Source organism: Mustelus asterias, unplaced genomic scaffold (genome assembly GCF_964213995.1).
Source record: "Mustelus asterias unplaced genomic scaffold, sMusAst1.hap1.1 HAP1_SCAFFOLD_765, whole genome shotgun sequence".
Classification (NCBI taxonomy): Eukaryota; Metazoa; Chordata; class Chondrichthyes; order Carcharhiniformes; family Triakidae; genus Mustelus; species Mustelus asterias.
The window spans coordinates 112,658-131,266 of NW_027590713.1; the positions used below are offsets into that span (position 1 = coordinate 112,658).

General features: G+C 45.1%; 1 long non-coding RNA gene across 1 annotated transcript in view; it reads right to left on the reverse strand.

Moving 5' to 3' along the window:
* Positions 1-4,382: 4,382 nt before the first annotated feature.
* Positions 4,383-18,609, reverse strand: part of LOC144487386 (uncharacterized) — a 73,793-nt gene continuing 59,566 nt past the window's right edge. The window contains exons 2-3 of the long non-coding RNA XR_013496403.1: positions 14,368-14,473; positions 4,383-6,841 (exon numbers count right to left, since the gene is read on the reverse strand). This is a non-coding gene — a long non-coding RNA (uncharacterized LOC144487386). The remainder of the gene's footprint in view (positions 6,842-14,367; positions 14,474-18,609) is intronic.

Below are 18,609 nucleotides of genomic sequence, written 5' to 3' on the forward strand. Positions count from 1 at the left end.
ATTACTCACCAGTCAGTTCTCCTCCTTGTAACATCTACTGCTGCAGCAAAGCAAGACCACTAAGAAAATATAAGAAGTTAGAAAGCAAATTAAAAAAAGCAAAAAACACCTCTTTCCCCTCTGCACCAAATTCCCATTGTGTTCCAAATTTCTGATACCCATTCTGGGTGTGTTTCCCTCTCACTGCCAACTATCAGTACCGACAGTCAATTCAACACTTCTTCCAATCGATTTTGAACCTTTCTAGGGATAGACTTTCCTCATCTGTCACTTTGCCCTGGGTAGCATCTACCTCTTTGGTCTCGATGGGTGCAAAGTATTCATTTAATATCTCAGCCATGCCCCCTGACTCCATGTGTAAATTCCTTTTTATGTCCCGAGTGGGCCCTTCTCTTTTTACACCCTCTTGCTGCTTATATGTCTATAGAAGACTTTGGGATTCCTCTTCATGTTGGTTGCCACTCTTTTCTCATAATCACTCTTTGCTGTTCTAATGTGTTTTTTTCACCTCCCCTCTAAACTTCTTCCTCTTGGTTCTCAACTGTATTTTCTATCCGACACCTTGATCCAGGCTTTTAAGTGGCCAATTAATCGTGTCTAACCCAGCCCCCCCAAACAGACAGCCAGGCTGACACCAGCAAAACCCAGGCTTACCTTGAAGTCCAGCTCCATTGCAGCATGGTTCCCTTCAGGACTGCTGCAGTGTCAACTGTGGCCAGCACCCCTAGTGGCGCTGCTGGGACCAGACAGTTCTAGCCATTTGGTTGGCTGACAGAGATGAATCTTCCTCCCCAGCAACGATCCAATGGTCATTAAATAGCTGTGGGGTGAGTTGGCAAACCCAAACTAACATTTATGCCGAGGACCCCGGTCCCAGCATAAAATTCATCTCTATATAATTTTGTTAGGTTGGGCTTTCTCTAGGTCACCCAAGCAGTTGCAATAAATGCCCTAACTGGCAACACTGGTGGTAAGAGGCCCCTTACCATACAAATGAGAGTCTTTTTTTTATTCATTCAAGGGATGTGGGCTTCACTGGCTAGGCCAGCATTCATTGCCCATCCCAAAATGCACTTGAGAAGATGGTGATGAGTTGTCTTCTTGAACTTCTGCAGACTACGACGTGTAGGTACACCCACAGTGCTGTTAACGAGGGAGTTCCTGGGCTTTGACCCAGTGACAGTGAAAGAATGGTGAGAGATTTCCCAGTTGGATGGTGAATGGCTTGGAGGGGAACTTCCAGGTGGTGGTGTTGCCATGTAACTGCTGCACTTATCCTTCTAGATGGTAGTGGTCGTGGGTTTGGAAGCTGCTGTCGAAGGAGCCTTGGTGAGTTACTGCAGTGCATCTTGTAGATGGTACACACTGTCACTATTCAGTGATGGTCCAACCAGTGAGAGTTTTCCCTCCGATTACCATTGAGTTCATTTTACTCGGTGAATTATTTAAATTAGTGAATTATTTAAATTTGTGAATTAAACCCAGGGTGAAGATTAATCTTCTCTGGGAAATGTAAAGGATTGCTGAGGAGAATTGGATTAGAGGAGATCTGAGAAATAGTCTTGAGGATATACACACTCAGAATATAGGGAAAAGATTCACAACAGCTATAATAGGATTTCACTGAGTAGAAATGTATGTCAAAGTAGATTAATAATACTTATAACTGTCTGTCCTGCAGCCTACTGGGCGGCACGGTGGCACAGTAGTTAGCACGACTACCTCACAGCATTAGAGACCTGGGTTCGATTCCTGGTTTGGGTGACTGTCTATGTGGAGTTTGCATGTTCTCCCCTTGTCTGCGTGGGTTTCCTCCGGATGCTCCGGTTTCCTCCCACAATCCGAAAGACGTGCTGGTTAGGTTGATTGGCCATGCTAAATTGCCCCTTAGTATCAGGGGGTTATCAGGGTATATAAGTGGGATTATGGGGATAGGGTCTGGGTGGGATTGTGATCGGTGCTGACCTGATGGACCAAATGACCTCTTTCTGCGCTGTAGGGACTTGAGTTATAAAAAAGGTCTTCCATTGTTATTCTGGAATCTCTGCATTTACAGCTTTCCTTCATGGTAGCTTTAAAGTAAATAGACCTCATAATAACAAGGATTGACTGGAAAAAATGTTAACTCACCCACTAAAGAGACAATTCCTACCCGAGTGTAATCAGTGATAGTGTAGCTTTTGTCAATGCTCCAGCTACTGATAATAAGCAATATATTTAGAGCTCGTAGTAAAAGTCACATCCATTAAGTTGAAATTGTTTTCATTTTATTTCAATTCTTCTTAAAGTGCACTATGTTATAGTATGTGAAGGCATGTTGCGTGTATTATACATGACAGACAAGTTCATTTAAATCAACTTGAGGAGAGGGAGAAAAGATGCAAAGTGGGTAGACAGCTACCTTTAATCCTTGCTCTTTTGTTTAATCCCAGCCATTTTCTTCGGTGGATGTACAATGTTGGTTTTGGGTGAGGAATGTTTTGTTTATGCGAGTGTCTATTTTTGGCAGTCAGCCAGGAACAGAGACCACACTTGGTTTGATGCTAGGCTTAATCACAAAAAGTCACAGAAAAATCGACACTGTGGAGGCGATTTTACCATTTTGATTCTAAGTGCTGAATCTGGGCGTAATTCAGGTCCGACTTGGAAACCTGTTCTCAGGCGCCCCCATACGTACTTAGCCTGAAAAGAAAATCGCGAGTCTGAATCGTGCTGTGTGCGGGGCTTATCGTGCCCAAAATGTTGCAGCACCGATCGGAGCTTTGAACTGCGCACGTGCAGTGAGAAAAAAAAAATTGAAAATCGCTCCCCGTCATATTGCTCCCAGGCCGCAAAAAGCAGATAAAGGGGCCCGGGAGTGATGGCCCTCACAGATATCACCCCACCCCCACAACATAACTGTCCTCCTTACCTACCCACTCCCCCCACTACCCAGACCGATCGTGACCCCCTGCCCCATTTCCCCCCCACTGATCGCCCGCAGAGTGGCAGCAGACCCCCCCTGCCCCCCCCCCCCCCGCACCCCCCACCAGAGATCCATCTGGCCCTTCCTCCCTCCTCCTCCACTCCCCCCCCTGCCACAACCAGAGATCTATCTGGCCTCGTCCTCCTCCCCCCACCCACCAGAGTGATTTGGCCCTCCCTCCTCCCCCCACCACCAGAGAACAATCTGGCCTCCCTCCTTCCCTCTCCCCCACCAGAGAATGATCGAGGCCTCCCTCCTCCTCCCCCTCTCCGAACCAGAGAAACATCTGACCTCCCCCCCGCCCCCCCCCCCCCTCCACCAGAGAATGATCGGGGCCTTCCTCCTCCCTGCCCCACCAGAGGTACATCTGACCCGCCTCCTCCTCCCTCCCCCCCATCAGGGAATGATTGGGCCTCCCTCCTCCCCTACCCCCACCCCCACCAGAGATACATCTGGCCCTACTCCTCCCCCCCACCAGTGGTACATCTGATTCGCCTCCTTCTCCCTCCCCTCCATCAGAGAATAATCTGGCTTGCCTCCCCCCCCCCCCCCCCCCCCCCCCCACCGATCTGAGTCAGAGAGCCATGAAGCTTTGAACTTACCTCTTCAGAAGCTGGAGCACCCGAAACAGACCTTTGCCGAGCATGTATGTTTTGCGCCGAATCTGGAAGGGCCAACGTGATGGTAAAGGGGGAAACGCTGATAAGATTGGGCGTCCAGCTCATTAAGTCAACTTAAATGTATGCAAACGCATTTAAATTGACGTCCGCGCGGTTTGGATCACGGCCATTTTGGGCCTTGATAAAGTGGAATCTGCACAGACACGGATCGTGCTAATCGCCTTATGCCCGACTTTACCAAGTTTCCGCGCCCGAAAACGGGCACAACGCAATGATAAAATGGTCTAAAACTAGAGGGCATAGGTTTGAGGTGAGAAATACAAAAAGGTCCAGAGGGGCAATTTTTTCACTTATCAAGGGTGGTGAGTGTCTGGAACAAGCTGCCAGAGGCAGTAGTAGAGGCGGGTACAATTTTGTCTTTTAAAAAGCATTTAGAAGGTTACATGGGTAAGATGGGTATAGAGGGATATGGGCCAAATGCAGGCACTGGGACTAGCTTAGTGGTTAAAAACTTGATGGCATGGACAAGTTGGGCTGAAGAGCCTGTTTCCATGCTGTAAGCCTCTATGACTCCATGAGGAGTCCCTTTTTTCAATTATAGGATGTGGGCATCACTGGCTCGGTCAGCATTTATTGTCCATCCCTTTCTGTCCTTGAGAAACTGATGGTGAGTTGCATTCTTGTGAAGTCTTCCATGATTTAGCAAGACACCTTGCAAACTAGCTCAGAACTGGGTAAAATCAATTTGCTTGATATTTGAAGGATTTGAGTAGTTTTCAAGGTAGATGACAAAACAAAACTGATAACTGTGTATTTTTTATTTGTGTATCACACACATTGTACAAATACCATTTTATATGGCTTCTCCATAGATGTACGACAAATGGTGCCTTAGACATCACCGTGTATGTAGGAGAGATGACATTCTTGTTCATGAGCTGCACAGCCCTTGTAAAGTTATTCACTTAATTGTGTCCATCATAAACTTAGCAGAAAGGTTTGATTCAATTAATATTGCTCAGGCTGATAAGGCTTTTTATCTGCCAAACACAGAAATACATCAAAAAAGCTGAATTTCTGTAAGTCATAGTGAATCTGCTAATGTACAGTCCAACATTCTGGAAACCTTCAAACTCTGGAGGAACAGAGTTTCATATTCAGATAAAACTTATTCAAAGAAAATCAAGATGATTATGAGGGCTAAGCATAGCCTGCTGATTAAAATATATACAGCATTAGGTTGGCTAAAAGTTAATGTATGTCAAAAATAATTTGAGCATCTATAATGAGCTATTTCACAGCAATAATTCTACTGGACATTGACAGTAAATTTTTTATACAGTTTAACTCAGATGTAGAAACATGTTCTTCCCATTTTTATCCCTGGAGGTATATCTTAATTGTGATGAGTAGATCATAATGCAACATTCCGTTTACATTCTGATTAAGTAGGACATATGAAATGTCTTGTATAGCCTGTTCTGCTCTTCATTAGATCTGTATTTTAATTCAATTCATCTGCTTTAATTCTTTAAGCCTTCTTATCCTTTCCTAACAAAAGTCAATCAATCTCAGCGCTGAAATGTTCAACTGACCTAGGTTCAAACAACACTTTGGACTCCCTTTGTTAAAATCCTATGGTCAATAAGTCAAATTCCTACCTCTATCTTTAAGCCTTATTGCTAAAATCTTCTCCCTCTCTCTGTGGGGCATTGGAGGCAATGGGTCAAACTGTCCCTTTTGTAATCCCCCCAATCTTCCTTATCAACTTCCCCCTTATCCTGAAAGCACTTATGGATGACTGTTTTATGAGCATCACAGTCCTCCAGTACCTCATCTTCACGTGTGAGCTGTGATAGAGTCATAGAGTCATGGAGTCAGACAGCGCAGAAAAGGCCCTTCGGCCATCGGGTCTGCACCAACAATAATTACCATTAAAGCCGTGCTAATCCCATTTTTCAGCACTTGTTCCATACCCTTGAATGTTATGATGTTTCAAGTGCTCATCCAAATACTTTTTAAAGGTTGTAAGATAGCGGGAGTTAGTGACAAGCTATTTGGCAAAGGAAGTGTCAGGGCAGAGCCCCCCAATCCTCTCCTTATCTGCAACTCACAAATGCACAGTTTCCAACTGAGGCTAACTGGGTAGCAGTTCGAAACTTGAACTTTAGATGACTTTATTCTTCTTCCTAGCCCAGGGGCATTGAAGCTAATTGCTGCATCACAACTCCTGTCCAGGATCATTTTTGGGATCATGTGGTCGGTATGGCTTAATACGGCAGCAGGATGTAAAGTACAAAGTTCTGGAGGACTTCAAATAGTGTGCTTATTCACTGAGACACTGGGGTAGTTGAGTTCCGCGTGGGTGATCTGTCAGGGCCAATACTGTCAGGTGACTGACCAGAGAATATAAAGAACCTGATTGAAATTTAAGCCAAGGCACCATCAGAACAGTGGAATGTAACGTAACGTTGAAAAAAGGAGGTATTAGATGGAATTTGAAACCATTGATCATTCTCATGCTAGTCATAGTTATAGAAAATACACAAGATACTATTACATTGACAAAAGTGCAATGATACTTCTTCAGCAGTAACAGAGCAGTATTGCAAAGTCTGCATCAGAATCATTTCTGCATGAGTACACCGAGGCCCTAGCAAGGGTTATTTTAGCTCAGAGGCAGAATAGAGCAATGTTTAATATGACATCCAAGAGCTTTACAGAGGAAAAAACCATTCAGCCAACGCGGTTATTTTAATCCAGTCGCAAAGGCTTCTCGAAGCTCTGGATGAAATTAAAATTGCTTTTTAGTAAAAGAAATACCATCAGGTAACCTTTCTGTCTCATGCGTCTTACCGTTAAGGATTCACGAACTCACTGTGTAAGCATTGGTCCAGTTGCTTTGGCTGTATAAGTACAGAGCCTGGCGCTAGCTAGGCAGGAAAAGGAGTAATTGAATTGGTGCAAGCATATGGGAGCTATTTCATCTCCCCTTCCATTTTGTTCCCATGTGTCAAAAAGAGCTTTGTTCAGTTCAGCATGCAGGGCCCCTCGGAGTCTATTTTCAGGCAGGGTGCATTGCGAGCTGATCTTATCCTTCGTGGAAGTTATCCTTGGCTGCTGGTTGCTCTTGTTTAGGAATATTCGTTCTTTGTTCATCCCCAGAGCTGGAAGAGGAGACTGCAACGTCTGCATGGTACGATGACAGCTCATCATTGCTGATAATGTAATCTGTGTCATCTTCCTTCTGATGGTCCTGAGTGTAAAAGCAACAGGAGCTAGTTTAATTTCTTTTTTTTAGACTGACAAAACTCCACCATTATGATTCAGACAGCAATGATACTATTGAAGTCAGTGCCCAGTTAATTCTCACTCAACATATGTTTTCAATATTTAGAACAAAGAAGTAATGATCAATATTTATCCATCCATTTAGAATTAACTTAAAGCTCTCAGGCATCGTTCATCTAAAATAGTTTTTAAAAAAGGCCCTGATTACACAGACAGAAATTATGACCCTACGAATGAAGGGCAGAAGTAGGCCACTCGGTCCCTCCAGCCCACGTCACCACTCCGTAAGATCAAGCCTGATCTGATTGTAACTTCAATCCCCTTATTTCTGCCTACCGCCCCAATAATCTTTCATCCCCTTGTTAATCCAGAATCTATCTAGTTCAGCCTTAAAAAGAACCCTGCTTCCATTGTCTTTTGAAGAAGAGAGTTCCAGAGTCTCATGACCCCCTGAGAGAAAAGAAATCCTCCTCATCTCTGTTTTAAATGAGCGACCCCATTATTTTTGAACTGTGACCGCCCCCCCCCTCCCCCCCCCCCCCCCCCCCCCCCCCCTCCTTGCTCTAGGATTAAATACCCTCAGGTTTCCAATTGGGCAACATTTTGTGTACTGTGCACAATTGCTGATCAAATGGTAAATCAAAATATAGAGGCTGGAATTTTCCGGTCGTTCATGCTGGCGGAATTCTCTGGTCCCGCTGCAGTGAGCGGAGAGTTGGCTGAGCGCCGAATTCTCCGTCCTCACTGGCAGCGGCGGTGGGAGTGAACAGTTGGAAAATTCCGCCCATAAGCTTGATCTGATTGACAGGTTGGAGCAATTTCACAACCAGGTAGGAGACTTCACTTCCTCTTTTCCAACAGCAATGTTCATAAACATTGCAGTTAGGAACGAAAGCAAGTACTTGATGTGAAACTAGAGGCTGGTGCAAGTGCAGGGCTCGAGCACGGAACAAACCTTAGAGGAAGTTGGGCCCAGTGGGCTCAAGAAAGGGAGGAACAGAACAGAGGCATCTGATTGGATTGTCTCGACCTTAGTGACAAAGGAGTCCATGAGCTCCTTCATTGATTGTTGGTGATAAGGGTGGAGGAGACAAGATGGAGGCATTTAAGAAGATGGTGTGTAGTTAAGAATCCATGAGCTTTGCGTTCCCAGATGACCCTGGAATACCGAGCAGTTTTGGCAGACAAGAGCAGGATTTGATAATACTTCATGTGGTCCAAACAAATCTGGTGGTGAATGGCTATCCCAGATCCATTCTGGGTCTTAAACTGAAGGGAGCGGAGATTAAACCTGTGCCAGCATAAATGAGAGTAATAGTTTTAATTGGAACCATGGCATTAAAGATGATGTGCTGAATACAGCTGCACACTTGCTGTGTATTGAGGAAGCGGAACCTTTGTGGCTATCTCTGAAATTAGATGTGGCACTTGCATCATGGGGAGACCCGTTATCCTGGCAAAGTCATATGCAGAAAAGATTTACTAGGATGCTACCGCGACTTGATGGTTTGAGTTATAAGGAGACGCTGGATAGGCTGGGACTTTTTTCTCTAGAGCGTAGAAGGCCGAGGAGTGATCTTATAGAGGTCTACAAAATATTGAGTGGCATAGATCAGCTCGATAGTCAATATCTTTTCCCAAAAGTAGGGGAGTCTAAAACTAGAGGACATAGGTTTAAGGCGACAGGGGAGAGATACAAAAGTGTCCAGAGGGGCAATTTTTTCACACAGAAGGTGGCGAGTGTCTGGAACAAGCTGCCAGAGGTAGTAGTAGAGGCGGGTACAATTTTGTCTTTTAAAAAGCATTTAGACAGTTACATGGGTAAGATGGGTATAGAGGGATATGGACCAAATGCGGGCAATTGGGACTAGCTTCGGGGTTTAAAAAAAAGGGCGGCATGGACAAGTTGGGCCGAAGGGCCTGCTTCCACACTGTAAACTTCTATGACTCTATGCTCCGTCTGTTTCTCTCTGAGAGAAGGCAAGGTATCCATCACCCTTTGCATACAAGGCACCAGTTACCTCCCTTATAGGAGGGGGAGTGGGGATGGTGAATTGCAAGATGTTGGAGATGTCCCCTGCTCCAGCCTGCAAATGGGCTGAAATGAATATGCTCATGGTCACAGTTACCTTTACAGGAGCTGGCAATGCCGCCCTGGCCCTGCCCTGCGGCTGTAGATGTGTCTGAAACAAGTGCCTCCACAGAGGTCACGGGCGCCATTCCCAGCTTTGGCTGAGGGGGGTAGAATTTCTCCCTGAAGACTCTGGGTGGATTAGGATTCCTGCGAGAGTTGTTCTCCCCCTCCACCACCTCCCTAATCTAGCACCGTGTCCTCCTCCGTGTTGTCTCTGCTAATTCTCCCTGTCATTCTGCAGGCCAAGGGGGATTATATACTACAGCAGCCATGACTGGGAGCAAGAGGTCTGAGCTGAGTCCTTTCGCTGAGTAACATTCCCCGTGGACTTGACTGTAATTAACATACAATAACCACAAATAGCTGTACAAATGATGAAACAATCCCAGTAACTCTGCAACAGCCAGCAGGAATCAATTAGTAACTAACCTCAAGCTAGTTGATCATCCCTGAAATAGCACTGATGAAGGTTTCCTTCCTGCAGCTGAGAGCATTAGCTGGAGTGTTGAGGTTGAAAATAGCAGTGCTACGTTAAATCAGTGATATAGACTGGCTGAAATCACTGCTTTCTCTGCATATTTTGGTGCATATTCCCAGCACCCTCATGGTGTCTGCTGTGGCAGTATGCTTGTGCGCATAGCGATGCCATTTTGGACCTGAAACGGGACCTTTTATGCTGAAAATATGGGTGTGCTATTTCCAAATTTTGAGGCCGAGGTATCCTGCCTTGATTGAGATTCCCGTTTTAAATGGCTACGCTTAAGAGATTTTCCATCAAGCTAGTCATGTGCAATATTTAAGCAAGAATGGCCATTCTCACTCACCCTTCACCTACACATATGGGCTGGAATTCTCTGACCTCGCCCTCGGCTGGGATTATCCAGTCCCGCTGCTATGAATGGAGATTTGGCTGAGTGCCAAATTCTCTGTGCTCGCCGGAAGCGGCAGCGAGGCGTGCGAGATGGAACAATTCCAGCCTCGAGCTCCTAAATAATGTGAACATCCAATAAGCCTGGGATTTCAGGCCAATGGAACCTACAGAAGTCGTATACGATACACTGCATCTGATCCTTGTGGATAAAGCTATTTCGAAATTCAATTAATTCTAGTGGCGGAGAGTTATCAATGCTGTCAGGGCTTGCTATCAAAGCTGTATAAAGCAGTGTTCGTCGAGATGACAGCTCTCTTAGAAATTCTTCCCAGAAACTTGCCAATTAGTGATCCCTTTGCATATTTGTTGCTCTGTGAATTCCTTCAAGCTAAGAAAAATCTGCCCTCTCTCTTTGCAGTTGCTTCCCAAACAGTTTCAGCTTTGCTTCAAAAGCTGTCACATGGTCAGATATAAATGATCTGCAGTTTTTGCATTCTCCCCTGATGTTTGAGATCTATTTCCAAGAGGTGAATTGTCAAATCCATCAGAATAGACAGGTTTGCAACAAAGATAAGGTCTATCAATCTTGAAACTTGGTCATATCTATTCAACGCTGCAATAATTTCAGCACCCAAGTCAAAAAACTTGCTTCAATGACCTGCCCCAATTAAACCAGCAAAAGTCTGTGGGGAATGAGTACCTTCTCCTTGTTTCTTCAATAAAACCCATAATTACTGTTGAAGGTCAACACGAGTGTGAAAGTAACACCAGACATAACACTGAACACAGCTGATTGCTGTGTAGTTACTATCCATATAAAATCTCGGTGGCACAGAGGTTAGCGCTGCTATCTCACAGTGCCAGAGACCCGGGTTCGGTTCTGGCCTTGGGTGACTGTCCGTGTGAAGTCTGCACGTTCTCCCAGGGTCTGTGTGGGTTTCCTCCGGGTGCTCCGGTTTCCTCCCACAGTCCAAAGATGTGCAGGTTAGGTGGAGTGGCCATGCTAAATTGCCACTTAAGGCGGAATTTTGCCGGCACACCCGCCCGAGGCTCGTACCATCCTGCCCGAGGCCGAACAGAGAATTTCATTCTGTGAGCCTCGCCTGCCACTGGAATTGGGGCGGGCATGCCGGTAAAATTCCGACCTTAGTGTCCCAAGATGTATAGGGGGATGAGTGGGGTAAATATGTGGGGTTATGAGGATAGGGTGGGGGAAAGACCCTGTGTAAGATGCTATGTCGGAGAGTTGGTGCAGACTGTATGGTCTGAATGCCTTCCTTCTGCACTTTAGGGATTTTATGATTCTTGCTATAAAATGCAAAGCCAGGTGATCACACCAGAGTTGCCTGCCACTTACGAAGCATGTATCTTTAAGATGCCACTGCACCAATCAGTTGCTGTTTCTGCAAGCTAACCTTTCCCCCTCTAGTCTACAGTTATTTAGTTTTAGTTCATTAGTTTTAAAGACAATATCAGTTCCTCTTCTACTGCAACAAAGAAAGGTCACGACCAGAAATTTTGTGCAATGGGATTAGGGGAGGGGTTACAATGGGGAGACCTGGTGGGTCAGGTATCCCTGAAAACAACGGAGTTTTCACTCCAATAGGGTGTGGTGTCTTTTAAACAGATTCCCAATCCAGAAACCAGGCTTGGACGAGGAAGGCTGCAGAAAAGGCCTCAGCCCAAAAGCAGCTAGATATAGTGATGGTTGGGGATAGAGATTGTGGAGGTGCACGGTGGAGGGGTTGGGGGTGGGTAACAGGGTTTCCAATTCTGGCTGGACATATTTAGGGAGACACAGCGGAAGTGATGTCACAGTGGCGCAGTGCAATGGGTCAAGGTTTATGAGTTGTTCATATGAACAGAGATACATAAATACAACTTCTGCCTCACCTACTCTTACTGCGGTTGATGCAAAATAATGGCGGGGGGGTGGGGTGGAGGGAGGAGAGGGGAGGCTGGGGTGAGGAAAGAGATACTAGAAACATCAAGACCTCAGTCTCAACTGAGCTCTGTCACAGATGTATCCAGCTGCAAAGCTCTGGGGGCCCTGGTTCTAATGCCAATGGTTCCACTGCCGATGGTGAAATTTGAATTCAGTAAATGTCTGAAATTAAAAGTCTATAACAATGACAATGAAACCATTGTTGATTGCTGTAAAAACCCATCTAGTTCACTGATGTCCTTTAGGGAAGGAAATCTGCTGCCCTTACCCGATCTGGCCTACATGTGACTCCAGATCCATAGCAATGTGGTTGACTCTCAAATGCCCTTTGGAATGAAGGGCAATAAATGCTGGGCCTTGCTAGCGACGACCACATCCCGTAAAATGAATAAATAAAGTCTTACTCTCTACCTCAAGTTCTGGCATTTCACTTGACAAGTCACGTCAGCACAGCCTGCTCCCAGCTGCAGGGTCCGCTGGGAACTCTGGTCTGCTCACCACCCAGTTGCCTGCTCTCTGCCATGCAGTGATAGAGAGACTACATTTACCAGCCAGCGCCCTGGACCAATGGGGGCAGTGATGGGATGATGATCTGTATGGACGGAACTGACCCAACACATTCAATGGTGCCAATTAAATTGTTTTAAAACCTCTAAGAAGGTGCTCTCTGGTCATCGGGAGATTGACGTTGATTCCAGGAGACTCCTGGCCATTCTGGGATGATTGGCAACCCTAGTGGATAGAGTGCGGTTGGTAGGATCAGGAGTGATTTGAAAGGGGTTTGATATGGGGGGTATTTGGTGATTGTAGGAAGGGGTCAGCGATGGGAGAGTGTTGGGGAAAGATCGTGCAGGTATGGGACATTTGCAGAATGCCTTGAAGGGCTGGGAAGGGTACATGGACAGATCGGATGCTGAGATGTGGGGATGTGTCAGGGTTGTTGATGATTGTTGAGTTGGGGGGGTGGTCCAATTATAAATGTGTTGGCGATCGTGGGGGTTGGATTATTAGATCGTAGGGTAGAGTAGGTGCGAGCAGGGTTCAAATCATGGAAAGAGAAGCAGATACATAGAATCATAGAATCCCGACAATGTGGAAGGAGACCATTTGGCCCATCGAGTCTGCACCGACTCTCTGACAGAGTATCCTACCTCTCTCCCACCCCATCCCCGTAACCCCACACATTTACCGTGGCTAATCCATCTGCACCTACACATCTTGAGAAGGGGAAATTTATCATGGCCAATCCACCTAACTTGCCCTTCTTTGGACTGTGGGAAGAAACTGGAGCACCCCCCGGAGGAAACCCACGCAGACATGGGCGGAACATGCAAACTCCACACAGACAGTCACCCAAGGCCAGAATCGAACCCAACTCCTTGGCGCTGTGAGGCAGCAGTGCTAACTACTGTGCCTCTGTGCCATGCTAACCAATTTAGAATCCCACATTAGTAGATGGAATGGTACATATTTTATATAGAAGTCCTCGCCTCCCTTTAGCTGCTGTGTTTTCCACGGCTCAGGGAACATAGCTGGAAGCAATATAAAACCTGAGGCATGCAACCCTTCAGAATATAAAATGACCTGTCTTCTGGGAGCAGTAGGTTGTCAGTCCCTTTGCCAACTCTGTTAAAACTGCCCGTGGGTACGTTCGCAGTGGTTTGGAATGGATACTGAAATTTAAAATATTTTACATCTCATCTGACCTAGGCCCACCTATTTCTGCTGTTGTGTCTGTAGATTCCTCCCAAGATTTTATCTCTGTGCTTTGATCTAACAGTCACAATGGTTCTTCAAAAGCATCTCACTGTGTCATATAACATTCTGCCGTCTTTATCACAGCACCAGTAGATTTACAGATCGGATGTGATGGAAAGGCAGGAGAATTGTTGCGGCCAAAACACTCACTGCCTGGATCCCCACATAATAGTTCAGATATCATTGCATCATTTAGAGGCCATTGCTTTGCTCTTCCGATCCAACTCTTTCTAGTCAAGGACCCAGGGACTGTTACATTGCATGTTCACATCACAGGGAATCCATGGGTTTGCGTCAGTTTAGTTTTTATGTTTGACATAACTCTCCTTCCAGGTTCAAATGGAATACAGAAACATGTTTTTAGGGACCAATTTCTTTTTTCACAGACAATTCTGTGATCTAGCCGGAAATGTACTCGCTGCATATTTGACTAAAAGCTCCTGCAGGCAACTTAATTCTTACAGAGCGTTACTCAGGGTTTAACAGTGTATCAATTCACAGTGTGGTCGAAGCCTCGGGACCAGCTTAGTTATTTTACACTCTCTCGGAACACTAGGCACAGACTGACGGTGAGAAAGCTGAGTCAGATCGAGTCATATCATGTAAACGCAATGGGGGAATCGCAGCAAAATGATAGAAAATGATTTGTGCCTTGTCACTACCATTGCAAGAAATGATTATAGCAGCAGCAGGTAGAGAGATGTCTTGCACATCTATACATTTTAAACTTCAATAATAAAATCGATAATTCTGACCGCCAGAACGAGGGAATGACATTCTTACCTGATATGCTTGAGGGCTGGTCAGTAGCTTAGCAACAGGACCACACCAAGCTGGCAGAGTTGTTGTGAGTGGTGGACCAGAATGTGTCAAAGCCGGCTTCAAGTATCTTGTGGCTTAGTTAAGGAAATGTTATGCAATTTCTGTTCTCAGACTAAATTATAATAGAGGCACTGATAAATGTCACAAGTCTATATTACACATGTAATAGTATTGGCATACTGTATTTTGTTCTTCATGTGACAAATTTCTGAAATTTATTGTGATGTTAGGAAATGATGGCCAGCAGCAGTTATGTGCTTTCTCTGTGGGATAGAGGAAAAACCCTCAGCACTGCTAGACAAAGGCCTACACTGTGGGAAACATTTGGGGACAGCCACAGGGGTCTTACACATCAGCTGGAGAGCCAGCAAGACACACATCACCCCCTTTTGGAAAAACCCAGGGAAATAAATTGAAGTGGATTATAATCATCACCCGCTTTTTGGGACTCTTCCGGATCAGACATATTCCTCGGATGACTGCTCTCACTCAAGGTTAAGACAGACCTCACGGACACTTAAATGCCGCTGATGAACTGATCTTACACTTCCCAAAGGAAAAGAAACACCAGAGAATATTATCATCTTCCACATAACCTCTCTAACACATTTTAGGTAGATTATAATAACCCGGATATAATAAGGCTCTGGGCTTCTCTCTTCAGCAATGTATCTCTTCACTGAAGAGTGTACAGAGATGGGTTTTCAAGTTTGGATACGGAAGACGATATGGGACAATATATTTTCTGAATAACATGAAAGTTTATTAAAGGGTGGCACGGTGGCACAGTGGTTAGCACTGCTGCCTCACAGCACCAGGGACCCAAGTTCAATTCCAGCCTCAGCTCGCTGTCTGTGTGGAGTTTGCACATTCTCCCCATGTCTACATGGGTTCCCTCCGGGTGTTCCGATTTCCTCTCACAGTCCAAAGATGTGCGGGTTGGGTGGATTGGCCATGCTAAATTGTCCCTTAGTGTCAGGGGGACTAGCTAGGGTAAATGCATGGGGGTTATGGGGATAGGGCCTGGGTGGGATTGTGGTCAGTGCAGGCTTGATGGGCAGAATGGATTCCTTCTGCACTGTAGGATTCTATGATTCCAACCAAACATACAATTCACTTTTGATGGCAATTGCAAAATTGATAGTTCTCGGAACATTACAGAATCCAAGTCTTATTAATGTTACAGAGCTATATTTAAGATATCCATCAACATTTCAAGTAGTATTTATTATAAATCCCCAAGTAGAAGGCTACTGGGTTTAGCAAGGTAACTCTATCCCAATTAATGGGAAGACTTTCATTACTACATCACAGAAACTATGCCTTTACCTGAGAGACATTGGAGCGAACGCAATGAATCTAAAAATCATAGTGTGTGGTTCGAATATGTACACCACAAAAGAACTGAACCAGCATGAAGCATGTTAAGTTAACAAGATCTTTCAAGCAAAAAGGTTACTGAAAGGTGCATAACATGGCCATGCACTCGGTTTCCAGGATTCAGTTGGCAAGTTATTTAGGGTCATCCTTAAAGTTATCCGTTGTCAGATTGTGGTATCTTATAATTTATCAAAGCCTTGCTGAGGTGATGCAAAGATCAGTTCCTGTTATTTTTTCAGAACTGCCTTATGTTAGAGAACCATATTCTATGCTACATGATGTTGTTGTTTTTAATAACATACAATAATGCCCAGGTATGTTTATAAACTTTTAAACCTTCTTCCAGCGGATGAATTCTACTTTTAATTTTTAATCTCTACTTCACAGGAGACTTCCTGTTTTGATCTTTTAACTCTGTGTTTATAGCTGGATTCCTTACAAAGTACCTCTCTGTCATGTAACTGGGCAATGGTGGGCTTTCCCCATGATCAAGGACTCCTGCATCCCTAAGAGCTGCAAGTCAATCAAAGACTGGCAGCTGTGCATTGTTTGGCATCACCACCAAGGGAACGGCATCAACTGCCAGTAATGCATCCAACCCAGGCCCAAGCCCACTGAGGGACCCAGGCCACAAGTAAGCGATAGCAGGATGGGAGTTGGGAGGGAGGGCACTGGACAGCGAAGGGCATGAAGGAGACACTTACCCCTCTCTATGTCAGGTCCCTTGATAAGGGATGAAGCGGACCACCCGACCCCAACACCTGGAGCCCAGTCCAACGCCGGCATCTCCACATCAGATCCTCAATTGGCAGTGGGGTGACAAAGCTCTCTATGAGTCTTCCAGTCCCAGACTTCATTGGGGCAGAGGCAGAAAGGCATATTAATGTAGATATTTACATACCCTGCGTAGTTGTGCAAACCCATGGATTCTAATAAATTCTATCACATGCACATGGGAAGTTACAAAATACTCCATTTCAAGCAGTGAAATCTATATGAACCTGGGCCTTTATTCTGGGCCTCAATTCTTTTGCTTTTTTGCATAGAATTTGTATAGAATAATTTCCAAATAACACCACATGGACTGGGAACTAGTTTCCATAGAAGTGAACCATATGTAACATTTATTAAAAGACAGTATAAAGTTCAGCCTGTTGCTTCCTCCTGTGGGTATGATAAACAGAACAATCGTGTCTCTAAATAAAACCTTTCTTGACCTGGGAGGGGCTTAATCTAAACACAAAATTGATTTGTAAATGCACAAGAAGTCCCAAGTCTAGATAAGTTCATGTCAGTTTTACTTAGTAAAGGCAGAGCATTGCACAAATACATGCAAAGGTTATCATTCAGCAAACAGCAGCAATTCTGGAAAAGCTATTTTCTTCTGATTGCTTCACTCTCTAAAAATTGAATGTGCCTGCCCTCCAAGGATTAAATTTTGACTGCACGGTGACAGTTCTAAGGTACAGTTAGTTATCTTCCTTGTCCCGGGGGCCGCAACAATGTTCCTCTATCGAGGCGCTGTCTTGTGCTGTGGCTTGTGTCTTGCCCCATGTCAGCCCCATCTCTTCCAGTTCACCACAGTCTACGCCATGTTGTTTTTTTGGCCTGCCCACTTATGCTTCCCAGCTGACGTCCGTCTTAGAGCAACCTTTGGTATTTTCTTACTTCCAAGATACAAGAGGTGTGGCTTTCAACTGCTGCTTTCCTATTTCTTGCCTGAAATATGGGTGGCCAGAGGTTAAAAATCCAGATGTTCCTAAACCATTACCGTTCAAAACACATCTGGTTCAATTTTCGAGTGGGCCTGTGAATAGATGGAGTGTGTGCGTCATAGACTCGATGTTGTTGGCTTATTGTGCACGAGCTATTACTTGTCTTGTTACAGACTGTATGAAATAATTCTTGCCTCTTGAGCTGTCTGTAACTCAGCGGGAAATAGGTGGGCTCAGGTTTGAATGCACCCACTGCCTGTCTGTAGCAATGAGCCAGTTGGAGATTAGCAGTTCATTTTCATTTTGCCACACGAGCTACAGTTATGAAACAAATGCACCGATGTGGTTTGCCCATTCTGGGAGGAGGGAAAACAGTTCATCTTTCAGGCTGACAGGTCGACAGTCTTTCTTGGAGGGAGAGAGGGGAGGGGAAGGGAGGTCAGCAAACAATTCTGGCGCAGGAGAGGCCAGGGGAGGGGGGAGGGGGAGCTTGCATGGGGCTGACAACAGCTCTGTTTTTTTCGCTGGGCTCAGGAGATGCACTGGCCCAGTTTGTGACGATCTGCCCATTTGCGCCTTGAAATTTGCAATCCTATGTATGTCAGAGAACCATGGTTTGCCTCACTTAATGAGGTGACAACTGATTGAGGAAGCCACCTGGGCTCCTTCCCTAAAGGCACCGGGCAAAATGGCAGCATGAGAAATCAGAAAAATTGGAGTGTTTTCACTTAATACTTTCGTCTTTGGCTTGGTGAGCAGACTCAGTTTGCAATATTCTATAGAGAGGCCATTGATGCAAAAGGACGGGTGCTCATAACTCTTAAGGTATGACAATAAAACATGGACTCAGCATTGCTGGGGGAATGGACATTACAGACACTTGACTATAAAAGAAACTTTGACAGTGCCAACACCTGTAAATCATGGCAAACTGCGCCTTGGAGCAATGATTGGAATTTCAAAGGAAATGGAAGTCTTTCTAGGGCACGATTACACTGCAGGCATTGGAGCTAGCAGATTCTCACTAGTCAGGGAAAACAGGGTTTTCTTCTTATTTGCAGAGTTTCTTCAGCAGCTAAGCAATGCTAGTGAAGAGCATATAAGAAAA